We start from the raw sequence: 13,215 nt of genomic DNA on the forward strand, positions 1-13,215 counted from the left end.
GGGCACACTTGGGCACAGATCTTCCACCCAAGAAAATGGTAAACTATAAGGTTATGTCTACATTGCAGCTGGGAATGTTCTTCCCACACCAGGTAGGCAGATTCTAGCTAGAGCGGCTTGAGCTAGCATACTAAAATATAGTAGTGGGGAGGCTTCAGCCGGGGAGGCTTGTCGGGCTAGCCACCTGACTCCAAACCCACCTGGCCCCTTGGATCCGAGCTCTGGGGGCTAGCCTGAGCTGCCAGTCATGCCACAAGTCCACACTGCTATTTTCAGCATGCTGGCTTGAGTGGAGCTTCAATGAGTCTGTCTACGCATGCTGGGAGGTACACGCCCAATTGCAGGGTAAACATACCTTACAGGTTTCTCTTTTCAGATTGTGTTTGTAATTAGAGCTGGGCAAAAATTTTCGGCTGAACCTTTTACAGCAAAAAATACCTATTCAGTGACACTGAAACTTTCTAGAAAATCTGCTCCGTTTTGCAAAATTGTTCATGTGGGGAAAAAAATCATGAAAGTTGAAACAGTCCATTTTGACCTTTTCGAAATGAAACATTTTGACTTATTGAGACCAAATAATTTTTTTCTGAAATGTCTTTCAATTTTTTTTTCATTTTAAAAAGTTAAAAAAAGATGCTCAAAATCAAAATGAAACAGTTTGGTTGGGTTGGGGGGCTTGTAAGGTTTTTTTTTTTTGCTGGTGGTGGGGGAATGAATTGGCTTTTTTTTTTTAACCTGACACAATTTTTTGTTTAACAAAAATTTTTTAAAAAGTGTTTTGGATTGACACCAAATGAATTTTTTCCCGATTCTTCGGAACTTCCTGTTGTTTGCACAGCTCTATTTGGAATGTGTTGCCTTGTCCTAGAGAAGAGCCCCAGAAGAAAGTTGTAAATATTCCTAGTTGAATGTTATGTAAATAGGATGTGAACGTGTGTAATTGGATGCCTGTATTCGGCAGAACGCTCTTTGAAAACAGAACGTACGCTGCAGGATATTCTGGAACCAGGCAACTGTACATCCTAAACAAGATAATAGCTGTCAACCTAATATCAACTCTTTATCTGTGCCACAGGTGAACTGCCCAAATTAATACTTGATTCATACATCTCTAAAGGTCCCGAAAAGGAACTTGAACTACATAGAGACCTAGAAAAGGAGAGGTTGCAACATGAGATATATGTTTTCAATGCAATACAATTTGTGTTTGCATCTCTCATACAAACTGTATCCCAACACAACTATTATATACAGAAACAAAACAAAACAAATAGAGTAAGGGCCAATGCCTTGTCCACTTGAAATTCAAAGCAAAACACCCATTGATTTCAGTGGGTCCAGGATTTAGTTCTTATTGTAGTAACTAAGAAACACATATTGTTTACATAAGTACACTAGGTTCAGATTTTTGGTACCTTCCTTGGTGTTATAAGCACATACACCATTGACACTAGTTCACATAACATTGATGGACACTAGTTAATGTATAGGACTTTCTGAAAAGTACATATTTAAGTGCATGGTCATTAATGGAGCTGCAGGAGTTTTGCAAAGTCAAATGAGTGTTCCAAACAATTTTAACTCCAAAAAGAGTTTGAGGCTTGCAAAACCTCAAACTCTACAAACGTTACCCAACTCTAATGCTCACGATGGGAGGGAACAGTGTATTTTGGAGAGGGCAGTAGTAAAAAATATGTTAAAAATACCGACTGGGATTGTGATATATTGCCTAAAAGCTGGGGGGCAATATTGCCCAAATGAAGACACTAATTTTACCTTAGGGCAGCTTTGACTTTCAGACGCAGTCAGTTTTATTAAACCTTGGTTGGGGGATTGTTTTAGTTTTGGCTATAGATTTCCTGCTGGGTCAAAGCCTAACTAGGAGTTGCTGTTGGATGGAGGGGAGGGATTGGTGGCAGGAAACCTCTTCCTCCCCTCCTGCCTTTCTTCTTTCTTTTTGTCCTCTTCTTTCCCTTTCCTTCTTCATTGCCCTTTCTCCCTCTCCCCAACAAAGTAGCTGGGTGACCCCACTCTCCTGGCTGGCTGGTTGCCTGAGGAGCAGCACTTCTGGCTTGGTTGAGCCATGCCACTGTTGGTGAGACACTGGGAGAACTGAAGCATTGACATTTATTTTTCACGTGGTATCAGTCTGCTTCTGAATACTCTACGGTTTGGGGCACAAAGTATCAGAGAGATTTGCTTGAATGGGCATCCTCTTTCCCAAGCTGGTGCATTGGGGAGCCTGGGGGTGGGGGTTCAGAGCCCTGGACTTGTGGCTAGCTGCATGCTTTCTGGGCCTGTTGAACCAGCCCTTTGCAGATAGATGTTCACTGAATGCCATTACAGTGTTGTGTTCAAGATGACTTATTTCCATGGCACATGCTCTATACCCCTCTGAACCTCAGTTTTAGGACAACAAGAGATGTTCTTTCACATCCTGGAATTGCTCTAAATACTCCTGGCAAAACCGTTGCTTTGCTTCATACAAACATTTTGTTTGGCTTTAATGCACGTGAGTTTGCGCTCCCAGAGCTTCTGAAATCTCAAAGTAAAATCACCAGCGCTTCACCTCCTATTGAACTGAAAACATGTGGACCTGAAATTTAGATGGTGTCAGCGAAAATCCATATATGTGTCCAAATTTCATATTTCCAAATATTCGTGAACTGAGAAGGTTTATCAAAAGATCTTTCAGAAGTTTCAGGGTCTGACTTTTCTAAAAGAACACCCCCCCCCCCCCAAAGAGAAGATTTTGCATGGTTTCTGACTAGCCAGAAGGGACAAAAAAATAAACTAGATGATAAAATATCTGCAATATTTAGCAGATATTTTAGCAATATTTGTACAAATACATCCACGTGGGCCATGATATCCAGAACATTTTGCTGTTACTCTCTCTGCATTTCAGTAACTCGCCTGAGCAGTGTGTCAAGATTCTTTCTAAGTGAAAGATGAACGCATGATGAATTGGACAGAGAGACTCCCATGTGAAACAGTGCACAGAACTTTCTTATGCATGCGGCATTTTTTTAGCAAATTGGACCCCATCTCAATCCCAATGAAACTTGATGACATTTCAACCTTACGAGTGAACAAGAATGCAAAAGTACATTTTAGCTATTTATATGTCAGAACATCAAAAGTTATAATTAAAGGTGTCAGTGCAAATGGGAAGCCATATTCCTCAGCCCAGCGCAGCTCTTCTCAAGCATCTTACTTCTCTTTTCCTTAGAGGTTTGATACATACTTCTCTTTTCCTAGAAGACTCATAGCAAAATATTTGAATTTATCACCAACCCTGAATACTTCTGTTCAGATTCTGCAAACATTTGGTTTTGTCTGTAGAACAAAAAAAGGGTATTGAATTCCTGCAATCTGATCAAAGCTGACTCTCTCTACGCGTTCCCCAGGTGTTGGCTATATTGTCTAAGTCAGGGCCTGTCATGTCATATATTATTGTCAGCGTAAAGAATTGTCACCTCAGTGTACAACTCCATTTATTGTTTGTAGCTTAAATGCTGAAGTGTGTCTGGGCTTTGTAAATGAACTAACAATGTCGATATCTGTTTAGTGAAAATAACGCCAGATGGTTTAGAAATTTTCAAAACGTCTAAGGTAAATTTGGGTATTTTTAAGGGGGCTACTCTTTTTTGGTTTGTTTTTTATAAGTCCACAGGGAAAAAACACCATGTATTTAACGATCAAGCCCAATTTGATGTATAAGAACAATAAGAGGTGGCTAATCTGCTTTGAGGTATCGTCCCAAAGAATTGCTGTCCATTCAAGCCCTGTTCTACTGCTCCTGGTACTTGTGCAATGCCTGATCAAACTGCCACCTGAGAAACTTTACAAAAGCAACACCCAAGTACCTCATTCTGCTAGGTACTTGGTTCCCGGCAACTCCAGGAGAACATAGATTCAATGTACATATCGAAGGCCTCAAATGCTTCCCAAAGCAACCCCTCTTTTCCAAGAGCAAAGGGGTTGTTACACGGTTTAAGCTGCATGAAGTAAATGAGACACAAAATATAGCAAAACACCCTGCTGTGTTGAGGGTACCAATTCTTCCTGTAGGGAAGACTACATTGGAGAGGGTCGCCCAAGGCTCTGCAGGCCTGGTTCTCTGGCAGCGTAAATATGGGTGTACAGGCACCCTAGTGGAACTAAGAATCAGGCCCTGAGTGCATTGCACCAACAGAGCAAATAATGAACTCCAAACTTAAGGCCGGTTCATAACCAGGAAACTGGATGTGTGTTCAAGGGAGAGGTGTACACAAGGAACCACATGCCACCTTCCTGTATGGGCTGAGTCCTTCTGCTCAGGGAGCACAACCACTCTGCAAGGAGCCTCTATAAAGAAGACAAGCTCACAGCCCCTTCATTAGTTTGCTGCCCGTGTTTTAATGGCTGTGTTCCTTGGGAGCACAGTGCTGCCTGCACCATTGCACTGCCCCTAATGCAAGGCTCTGGCTATATGCCACTCTTTACGCCTTAAAGGCATAATTATGCTAATACTGATTCATAAGCATTAAACGCCTGTAGGCATCGAGCTGCATTTAATTTTGCATTAGACTAAACATGATAAAGAAGTTGTTTTCTGTAATATATGGATTTAACTTTACATAGCAGGTGGTAAATGTTCCAACAAATACATATCTTTCAAATCTGTAAGTGCCTAAATATTTATATATTTAGCCAAATAAAGGCTGAAGACTCCTGCTGCTTCAAGGGAAGATCAGTTGAAGGAAACAGGTTGAAAGGAAACTGAGAACCTGAATTGCAGATGTCCTTTCAGAGCTGATTGGGTTCAGTCGAGGACAGTATTCCTGGTAAGCATGGGCTAGCAGAGAGCAGTCTGTTTATTCTAAATATAAATACAAAGTGGAACAGTTTTTGAGATTGAGCCTGACTGTATAAGCAAATGATTTGTAGGACTTGGAGCAGAGACTTAAACCTGAGTCTTCCACATCCCAAGTACGTGCCCTAACCACAGGGTTATTGGCTCTTCTAGGATAGGTGTCTCTTGCTCTGAAACTCCAGTCCATCCTGAACCTGACAAATATTCCTGACAAAAGTTTCCACAAAAAGTTTTGGTTTTGATGAATCAGCAATTTGTGGTGGAAAAACTTATTGTAAAAAAATTCCCAACCAGCTCTATTGAATATCCCTTCCAAAATGTATTGCTATGACTTATGGCACCCCTGGATATTCTTGAGATCTATATAAATATTCAGTCCCTTTTTGAATTTTCATAAGTTCTTGGCCTCAACACCTTCCTGCAGTTGTAAATTCCACAGTTTACACAGAACTGTGAAAAAGTATTAATTTTCATTGGTTTTGAATTACCCAACTTTTAATTTCACTGATTGTCCCTTTGGTCTTGTGTTTTGAGACACAAAGCAGAAGTTCTCAATCTACCTTTTGTAGACCATTCATTGTTTCCTATATTTTTATCAGTGTCTTTTCACATAAGAGGTTTTCTAGGACCTTGATCATTCTTCTCAGTCTTCTTTGAACCCCATCTAGGGACTTCCTTATTCTAGTTTTATTTATTCTTGAATGCTAGTTTGTGTTCCATATTTAGAATACATATATCCTGAAAGAAATCAAGTAATTCTGATATAAAGAGAGTTAACGCATTATATGGGCATCTATTATTCTCAAAGTTTTGTGGTTGCTTGTACTAAGTTCTATATATAAATTTGGGATGCAGAACATCACACAGTTCTGTGGCACCTGTCTGTACTGGGCTATCTTGATTATCACTTCAAAAGTTTTTTTTCTCTTAATTGGCCTCTCAGAGTTGGTAAGACAACTCCCACCTGTTTATGCTCTCTGTATGTGTGTATATATATCTCCTCAATATATGTTCCATTCTATATGCATCCGAAGAAGTGGGCTGTAGTCCACGAAAGCTTATGCTCTAATAAATTTGTTAGTCTCTAAGGTGCCACAAGTCCTCCTGTTCTTTTTGCGGATACAGATTAACACGGCTGCTACTCTGAAACCTGTTATTAGTGTAACGCGAATCCACACTTTTCTAGGGGATGGAAATCAGGACTCTGATGTCCTATTACCTTGGTGGCAATCTTTCAGATAAAGTGTTGCAAATATCTGCCACAATTAAATTGCTAGCTAAAGACAAGAGATTATCTGTGGAGGCAACCTGATGGGAAAAGTTTTGCTAAGACTGGGAGGTGGAGGGGGAAAAGATTTGTATAAAGCTTTTCCAGAGAGCCAAGGAAAATGCCTTTTGTTAAACCAGATGCAAAAGACATGGGCAACCTCAGTATTTGTGAACTATTTGTAACTAGCCACAGCAAGACTTTCAAATGAATTGCATTGCCTAGGCTGGGCCAAGAATGAGAGAGAGCTCCACTTGGCTAATGTCAGGAAATAAATGAATACTTTGCGGCATTCACTAATGCATGCTGGCAACTAAGGGCTTTGCATGGATTCACATCACTCGCTATAAGCTGCTAATATAATTCAGTTCACTTTTTAACTACAAAGAAAAAATATAACTATAAAGAATTAGACAAAAGGCTGGCAGAAGCAATATCCCTCAAAGGCAAAAAAAGAATGAGAGCTTTAATTAGTGAATAGAGCTGAGCAAATTATTGACTGTGAAATTATATTATTGGATGAATTTCACATTGAGGCGTTGAGCATAAATATCAAGACTTGTCTATAGGGAATTTTTTTCTAAAATTTCCCACTATTGCCAACACAGGTTCAACTTTGCAGATATGGGGATCAGAAAAGTTGTTGTTGGCGATCCCTCGAGGACGAGGATGATCTTTCACAGGTTTTATTTTTCATGGGTCCTTTGGCGACTGAGGAGTCTGATAGTTAAGCCACGGGCTCATTGGCAGACATTGCAGGTGGTGTTGGAAGACAGGCTGGGATGCGATTGCTGCCTGACAGTTGTCTTTCCTTTCTTTTCTGGCATTTTTCTGCGATTTTCCTCAAAAGTGGATGTTCCCTCTCTGACAAGTCTTTGCCAGTTATTCCTATTCTGGGCTGCTGTCTCCCAGTGTGCGGTGTCGATGCCACATCTCATGATGTTTGTCTTGAAGGTGTCTTTAAAGTGTTTCTTTTGGCCTCCCCATTTCCTTTCTCCTTTGGTGAGTTGGGCATACAGCAGTTGTTTTGGTAAGCGTACATCAGGGATGTGCTCACAGTGCTTGTTCTACCTCAGCTGGTGCTGGATAATCAGGGCCTCAACATTGAAGATGTTGGCCTCAGTGAGGACACTGACATTAGTGCGATGATCTTCCCACTTTACGTTGAGGATCTTCTGAAGAAAGTGCTGGTGCTGCCACTCCAAGTGTTTTCTGTAGGTCTCCCAAGTCTCACAGCCATAGAGGAGAGTTGGGATTAACACCAATTTATAAACTAAACGTTTAGTATGTGTTTTGATGTTGTGATTGTTGAACACCTGGTGAGACAGTCTGCCAAAGGGAAGGCTGGCACAGCAAATTCTGTGCTGAATCTCGACATCTACGTCTGCCCTCTGTGACAGATAGCTGCCAAGATAGGCAAAGTATTCTACATTTTCCAGTTCTTCTTTGTCAATGTAGATCTTCCTTGCTGGGTCTGATGATTGACCGGGGACTGGCTGGTGGAGAACTTCTGTTTTGCCAATGTTCAGAGTTTAGTCCTAGGCTTTTGTAAGCTTCAAAGAAGCAATTAAGGGCTGTTTGTAGATCCTCCTTTGAGTGTGCAACTACAGCACAGTTATTTGTGTACTGAAGTTTGGTTATTGTTGCCGATATTACTTTATTTCTGGCATAGAGATGAGAAAGGTTGAAGAGGTTGCCGTCAATCCAATTTTGGATGCCAATGCCTTGTGGTAGAAGGTCTTGGGTTAGTGTTTTCACAGCTGCTAAGAAAATGGAGAAAAGAGTGGGTACCAGTACACAGCCTTGTTTTACACCTGTTTGGATGATAAAGGGCTCAGAGGTAGAGATACTGCACAGGATGAAGGCAGTCATCTGGTCATGAAAGAGTCTTACAATGGTGATAAATTTGCTTGGGCAGCTAAACTTTGACATGATTTTAAACAGAGCCTCACAGTTGACAGAGTCAGAGACTTTGGTCAGATCGATAAAGTCCATATACAGCTCCTGGTGGTGTTCTTGACATTTTTCCTGGATCTGCCTGTCTGCGAAGATCATGTCGATAGTGCCTCATGATGGTCTGAAGCCGCACGGGGACTCTGGCAGTACTTCCTCTGCAAGAGGGAGCAGGCAATTCAGTAAACTTCTAGCAAGAATTTCCCCAGCAATGGAGAGGTCCTCTCAGGACACAAAAAAATCCAATCCTGTTCTTAAAAAAGGTAAATTTTATTAAAAACAAAAAGATACATCTGGAACTTAGGCTTTTTGCTAGATCTTAAAAGAAACAATTACAAAAATTAAGCACCCAAAATGGCTTTCTTGGGGGTTCAGCTTAAAGTTACAAGCAAACAAAAGCATCTGGGGTTAGCACAGAGGAGATCCACAAGCCAAAATAAGAAATAAACCTGATAGCATCTATCCAAATGATTTCTTCTAGGTATGGAAGATACTTTTTCATACCTTAAACTGCACTCTTGCTTATAGCATTGCTGCTCCATGTCCCTGCAGCCCAGAGAACAACAGACAAAGGGAAAGTTTCTTTCCCCATTTTAAAAAGTCCTACCTTCCCATTGGCTCTCTTGATCTGTGGGCTTGTTAACCCTTTACAGGTAAAGCAAGCAGAGAACAGCTAACTGGCTGGCCGGGTGTCCATCAAAGGGAGCAACCTCACCACTTTATTTATCACAGGGACACTTTCCTTAATTGGGATCTGAAGCATCATGTCATCTCACCCTTCCCAAAGCAGGTCTAAACGACATGGCACTTTTAACAGTGTTAACAATCTGTAGCACTGAACCAATGAGGAGTTTTTTGCGGAATGTCCCTAGTGAACACAAGGCTTCAAAGGGCAGAATTTGGCTCAGATCAGAGTTAAATTTGTGATGTTACTTTCGGCTGTAAGGGGATAGAGTCACAAATACAGGTTTTTAAATAAACGGCAAGACATAACAGAGTAGCTGGAAAAAGAAGTAACCAGTTATTGTACATATCTGAAATTAAAGCAAAGGGGATATGACTGCTAATTATACTGCTTTTGAATTTTTATTTTATAGTTATTTTATTTTTGCAAATCTGGCTTCAGTATATCAGTACCTATATGAAAAGAAACATTCTGGAATTTATCCTTTCAGTTTGCTACGTTTTTCCATATAACGGAGTTAAAATGTATTGGTGTCCTGGACACTTTTTCCCATTTAAAAAGCTCTTGTAAATGATCTATTTATTTACATGAAAGAAAAGAATTCCTAATGCAACCCACTGTAAGTCTTCCTCCAAACTTGCCTTGAAAAAAGACTGCCGTTTCTTATTTGGCTCCTGCTTTCATGTTCTGAAAATTAAAAAAATATATGTATTCTTAAAACTAAATAAAATATATATCAGTATTTCTGACTGTGAATGTGAGCACTTCCCCTGAATAGACCCAGCTGAATGGCCACTCTGTTTTGTTAGAAAAGTATATTAAAAAGTAGAAACAGCTTGCTGATTGAAAGAGAGGCATAGAAACAAAATATGCCATTGGAAAAAAGGGCATCTTATCCAACAGGATCTTGGTAAAACTTTAAATGGAAAAGTGACACTCATCAAAAGATTTCTATATCATCTTGGCTGAATAATTTACTTTTTGGGGGAGATTCATGCTTGCAGAGGAAGTATAACTGAAAATTATTAAAGCCATATCTTTATTGTGTATTATAGCTCAGGCATTTGATACTGGGCTATGTCTGCCGCAGTTTTCAGTGTTTTTCAGAAAAAGTAAAATCTATGGGCCAGATCCTTAGTGGATGTAAATCAGGGTAGCTCCACTAAAATCATCTCATGTCAACAATATCCTGTCTCTACAGACAAATCCTGGGAATGGGCAACACGGGATGGATCACTTGATGATTACCTGTTCTGTTCATTCCCTCTGAAGCACCTGGCATTGGCCACTATTGGAAGACAGGGCACTGGGCTAGATGGACCACTGGTCTGACCCGGTATGGCCGTTCTTATCCTAATGTTTGTAATTTGGACGAATCATCTATTGACTTGAGGTGAAGTTCTGGCTGAACAAGGAGTGAGCAAAAACTAAATAAGGACTTCAGGATCTTGCCCTTAATGAATTAGTTCCATTCTTTGGGTTGGAAGAAACAAAAATTTTCCTTTAAGTTACCAAAGTTAGTTGGTGGGAGTTTTTAAAGGATGCATTTTCTCTAAGTGTGATTTAATTGAGGCTTCTTAATCATTTGTATATAGCATCATAGGTGTGTGTAGCACTGTACAGAGATTAGCTACATTCTTGTATTGAGGAGCTTGCACCCTAGGGCTTTGATCCATCCTTGGCATCGATTCACTAACATGGAGCCCCTTGTATTCAAGAGGAATCCACACAGAGTTTCATGCTAGTGAATCCTGATGCAGGGTTGGTGCTGACATCAGTGGAGCTATACTACTTGACATCTGGTGAGGATCTGCCTTGTGTCTCGTATAGTTTGAAGAGCACGTCTTACTTAATTTCTTGTTTCTCTCAAAGAAGCTTAAGGACCTGATCTTGCAAACACTTACGCATTTGGGGAAAATTCACCCTAGTGCAGAGAGGCCAGCACAAGACCAATGTGCCACATAAAATCCACATTAGGCCTCTACAAAGGGCATATATGGTACCTAGCTTGGCCATCTGCACAAGGGTAAATTTCACCCAGAGTGAGTAATATTACTCGCTTGTGTTTGCACCTTAAAAGAATGGCCCCATATAAAATACTTCAAATTTCAGTGATCCATCAGGCTGGCCTTTTGAAGGTGGTGTAGGTCTACAAACTTTAGGACACTGCGAGTGGTATTAGAACTGAAGTGGCATCCATCCTCAGTTAACCTGTGACTGATAACCTACAGCATATGTTTATTTCCTTTCCAGGTATTTATTTCTCACTTTGCCATGCTGATTGCCGCTTCTGAAAGTACCACTTTTCTAAGACCAGCAAGTTAGTGCCAAATGGTTTAATACAGTCAGTTGGCACATGAATAACCCACAGATAGCTCGTACCTTATTAGCAAGGATTTTGCTTGCCAACATAAAACCACTGGTGCCAGTTCTTTGGTAGTGTATTTCTTTGGCTACCCAGTGTTCAGTTGCATGCCCTAGGAAGTGCAGAAGGATTTCTGTGTATTTTATATTTGGTGTCAATTGCTTTTGTGAGGAACCCCAAAAGGATGCTTTCCTTCTTGATAAAGAAGTAATGCCTACAAGAATTTGAAGGCTGTGCAATATGTCTATGGTTGTACAAGGTTGACAGGTGCTTTACATAGTCCATCCACAACAATTTGGTGTTTTATATACATGAGGTTGCTTAGTAAAAGGGAAAATGGGATGTCTAGTCATTCGAGCACAGGGCTGGGAGCCAATACCCCTGATTTTATTCCTGCCTGTGTCACTGACTCACTGTATGACTTTGCATACAACACCACCAAATTAGTTTCCAAAGGAGTCTCACCTCTGCACACAATTGTGTGCTCCTTTGATAACACCTGACATTAATCAATGTGCAAATTAGGGTATAATGAGCTGAAAATGACTAGTTAGCTGCTAAGTGCCACTTGCGTGCACAAAACTTTAGTATGTGTGCACAACCACGGGAATTGTAGGTGTACAACTGTGCATGATGCAAGAGGACATTCTTTTTAAAAAAATGTTTATCTTTCTATGCTTAAGGTTACTCCTCCGGAAAATATAGTAGGTATAAGTTTAACTGCCCTCCCAGAGATGTTTGAGTCTTAATCAACATGTGCATAGTGCTTTCCGATCTTTGGAGGAAAGGTAAAGTATTGTTATTACTTTAAAGAAACATTGGCCTTATTTTTTTAGTAAAGGTTTGTGTAACATGGAAACGGCTCTTATTGTTGGCTGTGTGTCAGACATAACTAGAGTCTTCATCACTAAATTGTCAATATGAGATACCCCAGAGTGACCACAGTTAGTTTTATGCTAATTATTGGGGAAACTGTGGGGTCTTAGTTCTCTCAGTGGGGCTCATTGTAAGATCAGGATCTTCCATGTCACACTACGGTAGCTGTTGGCAAATGAAGTCTTTCTAAAGGCAATTATTGTCTGTCATATCAAATGTGTAACCCATTATCATCCATGGTCATATGATGTGTTTGGTTAACAGTCAGGCCAGGCTGTTTGTTTACCTGATCATCTTGTAATTAAGGAACTGGACTGAGACACTGAAGTCTGGATTCAGTTCTGAACTCTGCCACAGACTTCTTGTGTGACCTTGGGTTAGTCAGTTAATCTCTTGGATTCCGCCCCCCCCCAGGCCATAAAAAAAGGGATAACTATACTCCCATTATTCCACCCATTGTTCATCTTGTCTTTTAAAATTATAAGTCTTCCAGGCAAGGACGGTTTCATAATATACATACACCTCTACCTCGATAGAATGCTGTCCTTGGGAGCCAAAAAATCTTGCCTCATTATAGGTGAAACCGCATTATATCGAACTTGTTTTGATCCGCCAGAGTGTGCAGCCCCGCCCTCCCCCGGAGCACTGCTTTACCATGTTATATCAGAATTCGTGTTATATCGGGGTAGAGGTGTATGTACAGCACCTAGAACAATGATGCCTTGATCTTAGCTGGCATCACTCATCTCTACTGCAGTACAAATAACAATACAATGTTTATTGAACATTATACTTTTCCTTAAATAGTAACCATTTTTGAACTTTTCCAACCAGAAAAGTTTTTAACTGAGTGTGTCTGCAACTTAACACTTTGCAGGCAATTAAGTGGGTTTGCTCAACAATGACAAATTGTGGGGTTTTTTTTTAAGCTTTATAAAAAATGCCCACATGTATGTATTCCTGTCCCTGAACTATTAAAACATATTCCTCATGAGTGTTTTAAATGTAATACATTATCAGAGACCATTAATAAATGTCCAGTGGATAGAATTTTTATTATTTTTTTTAATTTCCTTCATCTGATCTAGGTCTTTGATAAATACTACAGACAAACTGAGTGCTGTAGGATCAATCTTGACAGTTCTTCAATAAAAGGCTGTGTGGTTCTTCGTCAGTGTCTTCCTTTCAGTGACAGCTGCTTTGTTCTTTTT

This window comes from Chrysemys picta, chromosome 7 (assembly GCF_011386835.1).
Source record: "Chrysemys picta bellii isolate R12L10 chromosome 7, ASM1138683v2, whole genome shotgun sequence".
In the NCBI taxonomy this organism is placed as follows: domain Eukaryota; kingdom Metazoa; phylum Chordata; order Testudines; family Emydidae; genus Chrysemys; species Chrysemys picta.